We start from the raw sequence: 16,141 nt of genomic DNA, 5'->3' as shown, positions 1-16,141 counted from the left end.
ATGTGATACAGGTGGCTATTATGGGATATATATGTAAGTTATTTAGTATTGTCATAAATCTGTTGCACATGTCTTTATATATTTAAATCCATTCCCCCATTCAGCAACCCTAGTTCATAGCGTCTACCAAACCCTGTGCATCAAACATGATAGACGAGGCCATTTTCCTCAGGAGCTCGTAGTCTATGCAGAGGCGTGTAAACAGGTGAGTCACAATGAAGCATGGTAACCCATTTGAATCTCCGTCTTAACGTTGTGTAGGAAGTGAACAGAATGTATGGGAGTACTAGAACAGAACAACTAAATAGAGAACAAATTTGGACAACAAAGAGAATTTGATGTAATTTTTAAAAAGTAATATCACTGTGGCAGGACGGGGATGGGGTGAGGTGCACATTGTGGCTCATTGGGCTCATTGGGACACCTGCATCCCATAACACAGTGGCGGTTCTAGTCTTCTGTACTCGGGTTCCCAACCAGCTTCCAGCTAATGCATCCTGGCGGGCAGCAGATGATGGCTCAAGTACTTGGGTCCCTGCTCCCACACGGGATTCCTGGATGGCACCTGGACTCCTGTCTTTGGTTTGGCCAGCCCTGTCTGTTGGAGGCATTTGGGAAGTGAACCAGTGGGTGTAAGTTCGATTGATCAGTTGATAGATTAATCGATCTTTTCTTCCTTCCTTCCTTCCTTCCTTCCTTTCTTCCTTTCTTCCTTCCTTTCTTTCCTTTCTTTCTTTCTTTTTCTTTACTTTCTTTCTCCTTCTTTCTCTCTCTTTCTACCTTTCTCCCTTTCTTTCTCTGTGCCTCTGACTTTCAAGTATATGAAAATAAACATTAAAAAAGTAATAGCTCTTATAAAACTATTTTGATTTGTATAGACTACTGAAAATATAGGTATATCAGTACGAAAAAGAAGTATATAAAGCAATGTATTAAAGGGTACTTCAAAAAGTTCGTGGAAAATGCAATTAAAAAATAAATTTGTGGGGGGCTCCAACAAGGCCGCTAAGCCTTTGCTCGAGTTTGCTGCACTTCCGCATCTCAGTGACTCAGCGTTTCCAACAATCTAAGATGGCCCCCGGGGGAGGTACCTAGCCTGACAGGAGACTTCCGTATTCGTGGACAGTATGTGTCCTCAGTTGTGATTGGCCCTTGAGGGCGTGCCCGGCTCATGTCCTGCCTTACCTTTCAGCTGGTTGGCTCAGTTCCCTTGTGGCCTGGACAGCCCCCTTTCTGTGTCTACAAAAGCTCTTCCCCTCCCAATAAAGTCAAGAACTCGGCTGCGCCCTGGGTGTCGGCTGATCTCCCGGCTCTGGTGTGGTTCCTTTGCCGCCGACACTCATCATCCCACTCAGCTCCTGAGCTCCCCAGGCTGGCCCTGAGGAGCTCTCTCGGACATGCTGCCCCGTGACGAGCAGCATAAATTTATTTTGGTGCAGAAAATATTGAAATCCTAAGGTCAGACTCAGTCTCTGCTGTTAACTGGTTGTATACATCCCAAGAAATTCTCCTTTGTGCCTTTTTTTTCCTTTTGTGTCTTTGAACTTAAAATAGAAAAATATCCTTCCTCACTAGGTTGTTGGGAGAATTAAATGAGCTACTGCAGATAAAACACTCGGCAGGGTGCCTGGCAGCTGACACAGAGTAATGTAGTTTGAATTAGAAAGGAGGACGATAGTGCCAGCCCTGCCCTTTCGCAATGTGTAAACTCCTCAAAGCTAGAAGAAAAGTGGACTGTTGTTTCCAGCAGCTCAGTGTTTGTCACAAGAAGTCCTGAACATTTGCTGTGCTCAGGACTCTAGAACTCCGCCTTTTCTAACCAGAACAGCCATTTGCTGTAGCTTCTCGCTGAGTGTTCACAGGCAAGTTGTAGATGAGGTTGTAGCCACAAAGTTGGGCTGCTGCACATTTCAGGAACCTCCTTTCCCTACTATGTCCTCATTTTTAGGCAGCTAGCAAAACCATTATCAAAAGTCCAAATAATTGTGATAAATCTAAGTGAAGCTCTAGTAGAAGAAAATGGGACTATTGAAAGATTGGACAGACCAAACCATATAGGAAATCTCTTATTTCACAGAAATCCATAGCTCCCTGTTGAAATTGTCATTCTCTTTTGGACCTTTAAAGCTTACTCCCTTTTCCCTGAAGCAGATCTTGAGGGTCTTTAGAACAGTGGTGCTGTGGCGTAGCAGGTAAAGCTGCTGCCTGCTTTGCCATCATCCCTTATGGGCCCCAGTTCGAGTCCCTGCTGCTCCACTTCTAATCCGGCTCTCTGCTATGACCTGGGAAAGCAGTAAAAGATGGCCCAAGTCCTTGGGTCTCTTCCCCCACGTGGGAGACCTGGAAGAAGTTCCTGACTCCTGGCTTTGGATCAGCACAGCTCCCGCCGTTGTGGCCAATTGGGGAGTGAAACAGCGGATAGAAGGAAGACCTCTCTCTCTCTGCCTCTCCTCTCTCTGTATAACTCTGACTTTCAAATAAATAAATAAAGCTTAAAAAAAAAAAAAAAAAACAGTGGACACTAAGTATGCAGGCAGATTCTGGACACTTGGAGCTAGCTCTGAATCTACTGTGATAAATGTGTGGAGGGTGTTTTTAGTAAGAAGATTTAATGGGAGATCTGCCCTCTTAACAAATTTTTCAGTGTACAACACAGTATTGTTAACAATAGCTCCCATGTTTACAGCAGATTTCTACAATGTGTTCATCCTATATAACTGAAACTTTATACCTACTGCACAACAACTCCCAGTTCTCACACCCACAGCCCCTGATGACCACCATTCTGTTCTCTGTTTCTGTTGTTTCTGTTGGACTATTCTAGAAACCTCATATACATGGACTCACTCAGTGGTTGCCCTGTGACTGATAATTTCACTTAGAATGATGTCTTCAGGGCCAATGTGGCACACTGGGTTAAGCTACCACTTGTGTTGCCTGCATCCCACTTTGGAGTGCCAATTGGAGCTGCAGCTGTTCCACTTCCAATCTAGCTTCCTGATGAAGTCCCTGGGGAGGCAGGAGAGGATGACCCAAGTGCTTGCACCCCTGCCTTCCATGTGGGAGGCCAGGTTGGAGTTCCTGGCTTCTAGCTTCAGCTTGGCCAAGACTTGGCTGTGTGGCCATTCAGGGAGTGAGCTTCAGGTAGAAGCCTCTCTCTCTCTCTCTCTCTCTCTCTCTCTCTGCCTTTCAAATAGCTACCCATCTAACTAAAGATATATATCCTTTTTTAAAAAATCTTCCATGTTATCACACATGGTAGGACTTCCTTTTTTTTAAAGGCTGAATAATATTCATACACACACACAAACACACACACACACCCCCCACATTTTCTTTATCCATTTATCAGTCAATGGACATTTGGGTTGTTTCTGTATCTCGGGTATTGTGAATAATGCTTCAATAAACAAGGATGGGCATGCAGGTATCTTCTTTGAATTCTGATTTTAGTTCCTTTGGATATATATCTAGATGTCGGATAAGTGAATCATGTGGTAGTTCTATTTTTAATTTTTTGAAGGACCTCCATACTGTTTTCCACAGAGGCTTTGCCATTCTACACTTCTACTAACAGTGTTTAGGGGTTCTAATATCTCAACATCCTCATCTGTACTTGTTATCTTTTTGAAAAAACAATCATTCTGACCAGTGTGAAGTATCATCATGACTTTGAACTGTATTTCCATGATGGTTAGTAATGTTGAAAATGTTTTCATACATATGTTGACTATTTGGGTGTCTTCTTTGGCGAAATATCTATTAAAGTCATCTGTTCATTTTTTAATGGGGGTTCTTGAGTATTTTACTATTGAGTTGCAGGAGTTCCTTTTTTACGTTGTGTTATATATTTCTGTTAGCCGTCACAAAGCACACCGAACACCGGAGTAAGGGAGAGGGTTCATTGGGGAAAACCCAGCACACCAGAGGGAAGGAGCGAAGAGGGAAGGAGAGTAAGAGAGAAAGAGGAGAGAGGAGAGGAGGCTAGAGAGAGTGAGCAGGAGTGAAGAGAAGCCAAGAGAGAGCCACGTGTTCAGGAACAGGTCCTTTTAAAACTTTGCCCGAGGGCAGGCAGGGAAGCAGGAGCAGGGAAGCCCATTAGGATGGGGGTGGGGCTGACACCAGTGGTTGGGCCACGTGACCACCTGGCTTTCAGTAATGGTGGCAGGGGCTAGAGCCTAGGATGTAAATCAGGGTGTAGATCACCCCATAGATAAAACTGTGCCAGTCTCCTAACATGTTGGATAGTGATCCCTTACAAAATACATGATTTACAAATATTTTCTCCCATTCCACAGTCTTCCTTTTCATGCTTTTATTTCCCTTGCTAGAGCTTCTGAGTTTGGTATAGTCCCAATTGTCTATTTTTGTTGACTGTATTTTTGGAGTCATATCCAAAAAACTATTGCCTAGACCAATGTCATTGAAGCTTTTTCCTCTAGAAGTTTTAGTATCAGGCCTTAAATTTAAACCTTTAATTCACATGAGGTTGATTTCTGTGTATAATATGTTTAATGGTTTGGTTTATGGAGGGGGCAGTTAAAATGTATAACCATTTTCTTTTAAAAACATAAAACATCAGTTTGGAAATAAAATAATATTTTCATCTTCTTTCCCCAAAATTATTTAACAATGCTTATAGATTCTGCCTTAAGCAAGACACTGTGCAGATACCACATGCAGATATGGTCCTTTCTTTCCCTGTTATGGTTTCTACCCTGGTGGGTTCTGAGAGTTTACATCAGTTCATTTGGAATAAAACTTACATAATTTTTCTGGAGTGAATATTTGGGGTGGGTATACTTCTAAACCTTAATATGCTTGTGAATCTCTTCTGATTTTGTTAAAAATCAGATTCTGATGCTGTCAAATCTTTGTGAAGCCTGAGATTCTGTTTTTAACAAGCTTCTGGGTGACACTGATGTTGCTGGGCTGGAGGCCACATTAAAAAGCAAGTGTTTGGATGAAATCAAAGTAAAAGAAGATTGATCCAGGTTAACAATACTGTGTGATGAGTGTGACTTGTTGTGACTCCTTTTGCAACCACACTAAATAGAAATGTTTGCCTCTCGCCATTGGAGCCTTTCCTCTAAGTGTTCTGACTCCTTTGAGAAGTTTAGCTGCTCTTTCCTATCTGAATGTCTCACACTTACATCTTCATTAATATAATGAGCACTCCATACCAGTGGTTGAGTCTGAACTTTGGGAAGCATTACAATCTCAGTAGAGGAAGCCTTTTTGGCACTTTTCTCATGACAAAAATTCTTGGACAACTAACATGTGAAAATCATAATTTTAAAATAACTCTCTGAAATATCTAGATCTCAGTGTGCAGCAATTAATAGCAAATAAAGAAACAGTACTATAAATGTCAAATGCTAATAAGAAGTACTTACTCTACCACAAAGTAAAAGCCCAGCCAAAAAGGACTCATCTTGCACCAGAATACATGTTCAAAAATCGATATTTGCATGCCCAAGACTTGTTTGAAAAGGCGATTATGGTCTCACAAGTAAATCATAAGAATTTTTAAAATTTTGTAAATGCTGTATTTATATGACAGACAAGAACTATTCTGAAGGAATCATTATGGTTTGGGAAATGATATGCAATTTCAAAATCATCTAAATCATTTCAATTGCCTGTATTTACATTTATATAATGGGTATTTATAATGGTGATTATTTTAGAACTTACCTTGTTTTCCAGGATCTCACATTGGTTTCTATGGGAACCAGAATGGTTTTGAAGAGGAGCATTTTAAGAACTCTTTTCACATTCAGTGACTGCTAACTGAACTGTAAATTCTGTTTGTCTGTTAACGGTTTTTAACACTTAAATTTTAACACAGAAATAAAAGTTGAGCATTCTAGCTTCATAAATCATGTTAAATAATCAAAAATTATTTTTATGAAACATCTGGCATATTGAAACATTTATAAAACAAAATAACTAGCTTTAGGAGCTAATAATCTGTTCACTTTATTAAATTCATTAATGATTAATCCACACTGGCCATGAGCGTGCCCTTGGAAAATGGCGTAGAGAAAAACTTCATCTGATCTATTGTTAAGATGCATTTTCTCTGCCATGGGCACAGAGATATGTTTTCATACTTTTGGAAAAAATCCCTTAAAAGAACAGTGTAAAATGCTCTGCATTTAAAATTTTCCCCAACCAGCACCTCACTCATTCTGTGCTATTATTTACCCTGGTGCCACCCTGTTGTACCACCACTCAGAGCTGGGCCTTTCTCTATGTTCTCACACCAGCTGGAACTTATTTCTACTATTTTTTCAAACAAGCTCTTAAGTCTTCAAATTTCAATTTTTCTTTTTCTTGGAATAGACTTTTAGATCATAAAAAGCCTAACGTGTAACTTATGTGTTACATTTGTGCAGTTTACTGAATTTAATATTTCCCCACATTTCATGTTTTACCATAAACTTTATTTTTTTAATTCCCTGGAAAAATGAAATTTCAGTATATTTTTATTTAATTCCCTCTCAAAGTAATTAAACCCCACTAAAAATAAGAGAAGCCTATTTCAGAAAAGAGGGCTGAAACTTAAATTTTTTCTTCTCCTCAAACTATAAAAGATGCTAGTTAAAAGCACATGGCATCCTATAACCAGCTTATGTAATAACTACTTCAGTTATTGCTGATATATAATCTGTTTTAAATCCAAAAAGTGCAGGTTGATGGCAGAGGGCCAGGTGGGGTGGAATAGGTGCTGGGGTGTTTTTTGCCTTCCTTGGATTAGTGAGTTTCTCCCCCTGCCTGGCCCCGACCTTGGATGCAGGAGACTAATGATGGTTTGAGAAGTGGAGCTCCTGGCATCTTTGTGACCAGGAGATCATTCTGTAACTCATGAGCCTGTGTAGACTCCGTGAAACATTTTCTTCTTGTCTTAAATGATTTTTCATTCAGATTTGATTTTGTAAGATAAATTCAGATCGCCACACTTGGAAAAAAGTGAGTATAAATGAGAAGTATGTTATCAAGTGTTTTGGGGGGAATGGCTATTGGCTATCTACTTTTTAAAACTGATTTTGGATTGAAGTAGGAGACTAAGGGAAAACTAAAAGGAAGTCTAATGGGAATCTTTACATGGGAAAGATTTATCTTAGAAAGTATCTGAATAAACACGTTTATCTAGCACAAGGCTATCTAGGGTAGAATCCACAGGCTAGTTGGTGTCTGTCCAAGATAGCCACAGAAAGAATGGACAGATATTTTAACTCTTAAATCCTCTGACTCACTTCTTCCAACTCTGTCATTTGTATTTTATAAAAGTCAGTCCATGGCATCTGGGAATTTTTCAAATTTGCCTTTCACTACAGATCGAGATGTGTTGAGTTAGCATAAATTACTAAAACCAGAAAGAAAGACTGTCAGGTAAACCTTGTAGTATGGTGAATAATTTACCCTGTGTGCCTCTCTTGGAAAACTGGGAAGTGAGCTGTTTTTATCCTTGAAAGATCTCCTAGCCCTGGAAGAACATTTATTTTTCATGAGATTGCAGCAAAGGAGGCTGAAGCAGGTGTTGTTCTCTCCTTTTGCAAGTATAAGCACAGAGATGCAGAGGGCTTGAGTGAGATTTCTGATATTACATAATTACCATGAAAATTTTAAAGTCAAGTCAACAGTATCACACAGAACTTAATGTTCTGATGAATAAAATAAATCCCCTGAGGTTGGCTACGGCAGCAAATTGCATATATTTGCAATACTTTTTCTTAAAGTTTCAGAAGGAAAAGATTTGTGTTAGGGTCCTTTCATGGGAGACTAGTGAAACTACACATATTGCCAGTCAAGGGGAAGCATTGGAAGGAATTAAATTACTGAAATAAAAGTTCAACAAAGAGAATGAAGAAAGTGTAAGGTAGGAACACATGTATAGTTTGGCTAAAGAACAGATAGAGCAGAAATGTAAGACCACATCTCTTTGAAAGGTAGAAAATCGCAGAAGAGAAGGGGGCTTGCTGCCTTGGACTGTGAATAGGAGAAATAAAATGAAAATCTGAACAGGAAAGTTTAGACAAAACATCAGGAATTCTTGCTAATGGACAGGAGTATTAGGTTAGTTGCGTGGGCGCCCAAAGGAATCTTTGAGGACATTTAAAACCTTGTTGAATAAAGCTGTGGAGCGTGCATTGCAGAGAGCAAGGCCGTAATGGGGAGGGGATGGCGTGGATCAACCACAAGGTCTTTTCCAGCTCTGATTTCTACTAGTCCACAGCTCTGTGAAGAATAGTTGCTAAATTGCTTGATCAACCCAGACAAATAAAACCCAACACAGGAATAAAAGCCCAGACAAAACAATAAATCAACCCAAATGGAAACACGCCCCCCAAAATAAAAAAACCAAATCTTGCATCATATCCCAAAGACAACAAATTCGGGCTCTGGCAACCTGCCCAGAGGAATAAATTCCAGAGGCAGGATACTTCACTAAGCAAGCCCAACCAACAGGTTTGGGAGAATTCAGTTTCTCACATGCGCTTCCCACCTCCCAGTCAGTCTCAAGACTGGAGCAGGCTAAAAAGAAAGAGGGAAAAGGAAGACAGTAAAGAACCCAGTCTATGAGCAAATGACTCCATTTACTCAGGTGTCTACCGTCTGCCAGCCACTGCTCTAGGATGGAGCCCATCAGTGAAGCAGACGTGGAGGCTTACAATCTAGCGGGAGGAACACTCATGCACAGAGTAGGCCCCATCTTAAGAGGTGCTGGGTGCTAAGAGGGGAAAAGGATAGGGGAAGGACTCAGGGAGGAGAGGCATTTGTGCAAAACTTGGAAGTGGGTGAAAGGGGGAAATTATTGGGGGAAGAACATTCCAGAAGAGGAGAGCCTGTGAGGCACAGCGTGGCTGTTGGAGCAAACCTGGCGTGTTTGAGTGACAGGAAGGAGGCCAGTATGGCTGGAGGGGAGTGAGGGTGGAGACCAGAGAGGCCTCTCAGGCTGTTCCTAGGACCTCATTTTTTTTGTTGTTGTTGTTCCTAAATTACCCCACAACGTCTTGCTGCAAGAATCCTAGGAGCTCAGTGAAGAAGTTAATTCATGGCAGGTGTCAGCCTCCGTGGGAAACCACTCAGCCACACACCCATACATCAGGAGGTATTTCTGGGTGCCCCTTCAAATTGCTCAGGTGGTGAGATTTTTTTTTTCTTAAGATTGATTTATTTGAAAGGCAGAGTGACAGAGAAGGAGAGACAGAGATATCTTCTGTCTGGTAGTTCACTCTACAAATGGCTGGGCCAGGCTGAAGCCAGGAGCTTAGAACTCCATCTGGGTCTCCACATGGATGGCAGGGGCCCAGTCACTTGAGCCACCCTCTATTGCCCTCCCAGGCACGTTAGTAGGGAGTTGGATCCGAAGCAGAGCAGCCAGGACTTGAACTGGCACTCCAATAGGAGATGCCAGCATCGCATGGGGCAGCTTAACCTGCTGTGTCACATAACCAGCCCCAGGTGGTAAGTTTTAATAACCTCGGTGTGATCCAGCAGTGTGTCCTTGCTGTGTAAATACATCCTGTAGCTTCTGCAATGGAGAATTCAGGAAGAATCATAAAAATTAGAACTCTTAATACTGCTATTTTTTCTTAGCCCAACAATTAAAAAATCCAAACAAAATTAAACTTGTGATCTTTGGTATCTGTGTATCTATGAAATTTGCATTCTGTCAAAGAAAATAAACCCCTACATATCTGGCATTCAGTTAAGGGTTCATGTTCTAGCAAGTCTAATCTTTACCAAAGGTTTGGTAAAAATCTGAAGGTTACTAGGAAACCGTCAATTGAGAAGACAAAAATGGAGCCACTTGTGAGAAATACAGATAATATCAAGAGATTATGAGATGTTTTCAGATATTGGAAAAGATGGTTATAAAATTAAAGGTTAAGTTGGAAAACCCTGTTAATGTTCATTCATTTATTAGAAAACATGTGTTCAGCACCTGATAGGCGCTAAGCACGGTTTCCAGGCCCAATAGATGTAACACTTCTTCATCTTGTAGCAATGTGTGGCTGAGGATGCAGGGCAGCGGTGACTCAGCATCCTTGTTCAGGTTGGACGTGGTCAGGAAATGGTGCCTCATGACCCGTTCCCATCTGGCTTTTTGCTTTGAAAGTCCTTAGACAGAGACGACATCCCTGAGTGTGCACAGCCTTGGAGCTGAAACTAGGTTCTCTAATAGGAGAGCCACTTGCCACATTTCAGTTCCTACTGAGCAGTTGAAAGGCGGCTATTGCACATTGAGATGTACTCTATATAAATTACACAGGATTTTGGTGGCTTAGTATAAAAAAGTGTACACTGTCTCAAAAAATATCCATTGCATGCTAAAATAATATCCTTCATGCATTGGGTTAAATAAAATACATTATTAAAACTAGTTACTTGGCCGGCACTGTGGCTCACTAGGCTAATCCTCCACCTTGCGGAGCCGGCACACCGGGTTCTAGTCCTGGTCGGGGCACCGGATTCTGTCCGGGTTGCCCCTCTTCCAGGCCAGCTCTCTGCTGTGGCCAGGGAGTGCAGTGGAGGATGACCCAAGTGCTTGGGCCCTGCACCCCATGGGAGACCAGGAGAAGCACCTGGCTCCTGCCGTCGGATCAGCGCGGTACGCCGGCCGCAGCGCGCTGGCCTTGGCGGCCATTGGAGGGTGAACCAACGGCAAAGGAAGACCTTTCTCTCTGTCTCTCTCTCTCTCACTGTCCACTCTGCCTGTCAAATAAATAAATAAATAAATAAATAAAACTAGTTACTCTTCTTTTTTAATGTGGCTGCTAGAAATGCAAGCTTGCATAGGCCGCTGACAGTCTACTGAGTTAGGGGGCCTTCATTTTCTTTCCAGATCTGCTCAGGGCTGTTGCATAATAAAGGCAGACACTTACTGTGTCCCCATTAAGTGACCAGCCCTCTACCAAGCACATTGCCTGGGTCCAAACATTTAATCCTCATAATAACCTCTTGAGGACCCGTTTTTCCAGATGAATACTTTGAGCCCCAGAAAGGTCAAGAAATCTGCCTGATGTTGATGATCTAGTGAGCAGAAGAACAACTGGGCTTTTGAAGTTGTAACTAATCCAGTGGCTCTCCAACCTGTGCCTGCCCCAGCTTCACCTGCAGAGTGTGTTAAAACTCAGGGATGAGTACTGCCCCCCAGGGTTCTAACTTACAGGAGGATGCCCTGTAACCTGAGAATGCACAGCTCTAACAAGTTTGCAGATGCCACTGATGATGCTGACCTGTGGGCGATTTTGAGAACCATGGGTCTAAACTATGCACCATACTACTTCCCTTCAATCTTATTAAAGTCCTCACCTTTTTGGACCCATGGTTTCTTTACCTTAAAGCATGGAGAGTCCAAATACCTACCACACATGCCATAAAATCCACCATTTGAAAGTGTGCACCTCTCTGGCTTTCAGCATATTTACTTTAGCCACTGCCAATCACTAATTCCAGAATATTTCCATCACTCCAGAAGGAAGCCCACTACTCATTAGCAGTCACACCCCAATTCTCCTCATCCACAGGCCTGGCCAACCACTAATTTCTTTCTGTCTCCATAGATTTGCCCAATCTGTATGTTCCATAGCAATGAATCATATAGTATGTGGCCTTTCCGTGTGTATTTTCCTAAGCATAATGTTTTCATCCACATTGTAGCATATATCAATACTTCATTCCATTTTATGATTGAAGAGTATGCAGTTATATATGCATACTGCATTTTGTTATTTGGTCATTAGTTGATGCACATTTTGGGTAGTGTCTGTTATGAATTTATATGGACATATGTTTCCATTTCTCTTACCATGTAACTCTGAGGTGGCCCAGTAGGAGTAGAATGGCTGCTTTATGGTAACTCTCATGTTTAACTTTTTGAGAAATTGCCAAACTGTTTTCCAAGTGCTACACAATTTATACCTCCCTCAGCAGTGTCTGAGCATTCCAGTTTCTCCACATCCTCACCAGTACTTGCTACTTTCTTTTCATTAGCCATCCTGCTGGAAGTGAAATGGTGTTTTTTGATAGTTGATTTGCATTCCCTAATGACTAATGATGTTGCTTATCTCTTTATGTGTTTAGGACATTTGTGTATCTTCTTAGGAATAAAATAAGTTGATCCTTTTTAAATTGAATTGTCATTTTATTGTTGAGTTAGAAGAGCTCTTTATAGAGCAGGTGTTATGGTGTAACAGGTTAAGCTACCTCTTTTGAGTCCCACATCCTATCTGAGTGCCGGGGATCTAGGCCTTCCTCTGCTTTCAATGCAGCTTCCTGCTAACGTGCTTGGGAAGCAGCGGATGATGGACCAAGTATTTGGGTTTCTGCCATCCATTTAGGAGACCTGGATGGAACACCTGGCTCCTGACTTTGGCCTGACCCAGCCCTGGCTGTTGAGGGCATTTGGGGAGTGAACCAGCAGGTGGAAGCTCATGCTCTCTCTCCTTTCCTCCCCCTTTCCCTTTCTGTTTCTCTGCCTTCCAATACATAAAAATACGTAAACATTAAAAAGAGCTAAGTACCTATCCTTTGTAGAAGTCCCTTATCAAGTGTATAATTATGTCTCCCGTTCTGTGGGTTGTCTTTTCACTTTCTTGATGGTGTCCATTGAAGGAAACAAGTTTTTAATTTTGATGAAGTCTGTTTTATCTAATTTTTCTTTTGTCAGTTGTGCTCTTGGGTCACTCTTAAAACCATTGCCTCATCCAAGGTCATGAAGATTTTTCTGAATCTAGGTCTATGATCTGCTTTGAGTTGTTTTTGTATGTGTTGTGATACAGATCCATTGCCATTCTTTTTTATGTGGATTTTCAGCTGTTGCAGCAATATTTGTTGATCATAAAACCCTTTTAAAATTTAGGTAAGCTGTTTTATAGGCTGCATTAATTAACATTTTATTAACATTAATTATAGTAGTTTTTTTTCTTTCCTGGTACTTGTCTAATATTCTGTCAAAGTTTTGTAAGTAATGTAATTAGAACAAAATAAATGTCTTCTGAATTAAAACACAAGTCTTTAATGACTGGCCATAGGAAGGCTTGTTCAGTCACACCCTGTCATTTTCTGTTATATAGAATAAAGTGCAGATATCCTTACCATTATGTCATTCTATATTAGCTCTCCCATTCACACATAGAGGATAGAGAACAAAGGAATGTTCATCCTATATAATGGTCCTTTATGATTTTATAATGCCATGTTACTGCTGTCTACGCTTATGAAACCATTCAGCTGATGTTATAAATACAAATTTGAAATGTGATGAGTTATTCCCATATACTATTATAGGTATTGGGTGTATGGGACAGACTAAAATACGAGAATATTAGAAAACAAGAAGAAAAAGGAAAGCTATGTTAGGTCCTACCTGCTTGAGATCCACAGCAGTTCACAAATTCTATACATGGATACTCCTTTCCACAGGAAACCAGGAAACAGAAGGTAAAAGACAGGCAGGCGTAGTCCACAGGTTGTGAAAGCTTGCAGTGGGGGACAAAAATGCAGAATTCGCAAGGTGTAAGTGCATATGGCATCCAGAAAAAGGAGGATTGTGCACTAGGAAGCTTTTGGTGCATCCCCCAGCGTAGGGCATGCAGATTGTGACAGAAATATTTGGGCTGCTGGACGGATGTAGCTCCACAGTGCCCAAACTGCTTCTCAACTTAAAACTGTTCTTTTCCTGATTCCGTAGTCAATAAGCCCAATGTTGTTCTGAGTTCACTTCTGAAGCTGCTATCCAGAGGGAGAAAAACTAACTCTCGGTGTAAGTGGTTCTAGATATCAAGTAATAAAGGTTTCTGGTTCCTTTATGGCCCACAGCCTGTCAGATGAGCTTCTGATGTGGGCTGTGTATAGCACGAAGGCCTGCACTGGTGGTGTATCCAGCAACACTGCTAAGTGAGGGGACGAGAAAGAAATGACAGCCACACAGTCACACTCCTACTCAGTGAAATTCCAGTGAGTAATGCTCCTGAGTCAAGCAACAAAAATACAATTGGAAGCTGTATCTCTGATTCTCAGTATATTGATTGAATAACTCTTTAGCATGTGGAGGATTCTGGGTAAGGAGACAGTTATCCCAACCATATGTTGCTGGAGAAGAGCCCTCTGTTGTGAAAATGCCCGCCAAATTTGGTAGCACTCACCAAAAGTCCCTGAGAAATTAATATTACTAACAAAAGGAACCCAGTCAATATTTTTCTTTATGATTTATTATGACTGTCACTTTGGCAAACAAGAATTGAAAACCAAAGGGTGTCATCCTACAACCTCTGACCAGGGATACGGCTGCAAGGATTTCATGAGGCTTTTGTAGCTTCCCCCGTGTTTATTCCCTCCACGCCTGGCATCAGCATTTCTATAGTACGTGGTCTAAACTTTTAAGGCAAAAATAGTGTGCATGGCTACGCAGTCAATAGAGAAGCATTAGGAAGTCTAGGAGTCACTCTCCACTCTCGTGGAGACGAGTAGAGAGCAGAAGCTGCAGGGATAGAGGCAGCAGGGGTTGTGTGAAGGAGAACACTAGTGCAGATATCTAGTCACTTTCAAGTCGCTTGGTGTAAGAAGTCAAGCCACGGAGTCTGATGGAAATATATTCCATAAACCTCGTCAGTAGTGACCATGAGTTGTCTCTGGTCATCACCTTGAGTTTCTGGTGCCTCCATGAAGGCATTTTGAAAAGCACTTGGAAATGACCCAGAAGTTCGCATGGAAGAAATTAAAAACCTGCCTGTCTCCTGTGCCTCCCACCGGGTGAGGTGCTCTTCACATTGGGCACCAATTGCAGAACCCACAAGAACAGCCACAGCCCAGAAGTCATGACTGAACTCTGCACTGCCTGCCTGGTTTCTGGCTTGGTTTCAGTCAGATCTCCTTCAGAACCTGTAGTGTCCTTACTATCTTGTGACTCTGATCACACGTGGGTTTGTGCTGCACACGCACCTGTGGCTGAATTGAACCTCTGATTACTTCCCTCCCCCTCTCATTGCCTGAAGAGATCAAGGGCTTAGGGATCGTGAACAGAGGCGGAGCCTGAGCAAATGGAATGCCAGCGCCTGGAGTCTTCGGGAAAGCGTGTATTTTGGGGATAGTTGAAAAGCAAGCTCTGGTTAGTTTAATTCTAAAGTCTGGGGCTGATTCCAAGCAAAGCAAAACTCCGCACATCCTGGGCAAAGCAAGTCGATACGTGTGGTGGCCTTGATGTCATCTCCCCAGTAATCCCTTGTCTCCCCTTGGAGCAGCAAGGCCAAGTTTTCCGTGTATGGAGGGGCTGATTCATGAAGCAGAGACTTGCACATCTGGGTCACACTGTACCCTGATTTTCAGAATAGAGCTGGAGCCAGGGTGTGGACTGTCTATGCAATTCTATACCAACTTGTGTCAGCTTGTCCTGGTATTTAAGTCAAGTTTAACTGCATGCTCATCGGTGTGAAGAAAATCAAACAAAGGAATAAAATCTCTCTAGGACTCTTGGTTGACCAGAAAGTCCAATTGTCTGGCCAGCATTTGAAATTGATTATTTTTTTAAAAAGCTCTGATATTAGAATGCTAGCCCTAAAGTAACTATTTTTATACATTATCTAACTATATCATTTCATTAAATTTTATAAGCATCCACGAGGTAAAACCTTTATCTATTTTGTGAAGTAAAATGACCTTTTAAAGATCATAATTAATCAACAACAAAGGTAAACCTAGCACTGAGTTCCTTAAACTCTATTCATGAAGACAAGATAGAACAGGGCTAATTTATTATACTTTTCCTGATGACCACAATTTCTGTGAATTAGGAAAAAACACTGTCCTTTGCTCTGTCCTTTAGGTTTTTGAAGAAATCTGAGAACAGGGGAAGGTGGATACACATTTTAAGGAATTTATACAGAACAAAATCCAATTTACATGCTCTTTTGTCTTATTCGTTCACTAACTTTTTTCAGTTTTAGATTTTAAAAAATGTATGAAGTTAGTACAGAGATTGCCATTTAACTCACATCTAGGTTGCTTCAATCAGTGAATCAACACGAATACCTTACTATTAGATTCCATATTCAAATTTCTGTCGTTTTTACCCAATGTTCCTTCCAGTTCTGGGATCTCATGCAGGTTAGCATATAATGTTTACTCATCA

The 16,141-nt window shown here is 41.4% G+C and overlaps 1 long non-coding RNA gene across 6 annotated transcripts in view; it reads left to right on the top strand.

Moving 5' to 3' along the window:
• Nucleotides 1-16,141, top strand: part of LOC103349505 (uncharacterized) — a 36,108-nt gene that overhangs the window by 814 nt on the left and 19,153 nt on the right. For 4 of the 6 annotated variants that reach the window (XR_016222763.1, XR_011383202.2, XR_016222762.1 and 1 more), the window contains exon 2: nt 105-205. This is a non-coding gene — a long non-coding RNA (uncharacterized LOC103349505). Of the gene's footprint in view, nt 1-104; nt 206-1,192; nt 2,513-5,709; nt 5,883-16,141 lie in introns of those variants that run through there. The other 2 variants (XR_016222765.1, XR_016222764.1) reach the window with 2 other exon arrangements.

Source organism: Oryctolagus cuniculus, chromosome 16 (assembly GCF_051225735.1).
Source record: "Oryctolagus cuniculus isolate XC-2025 breed Fujian yellow rabbit chromosome 16, ASM5122573v1, whole genome shotgun sequence".
Classification (NCBI taxonomy): domain Eukaryota; kingdom Metazoa; phylum Chordata; class Mammalia; order Lagomorpha; family Leporidae; genus Oryctolagus; species Oryctolagus cuniculus.
This window is presented reverse-complemented; position numbering and strand designations above follow the sequence as displayed.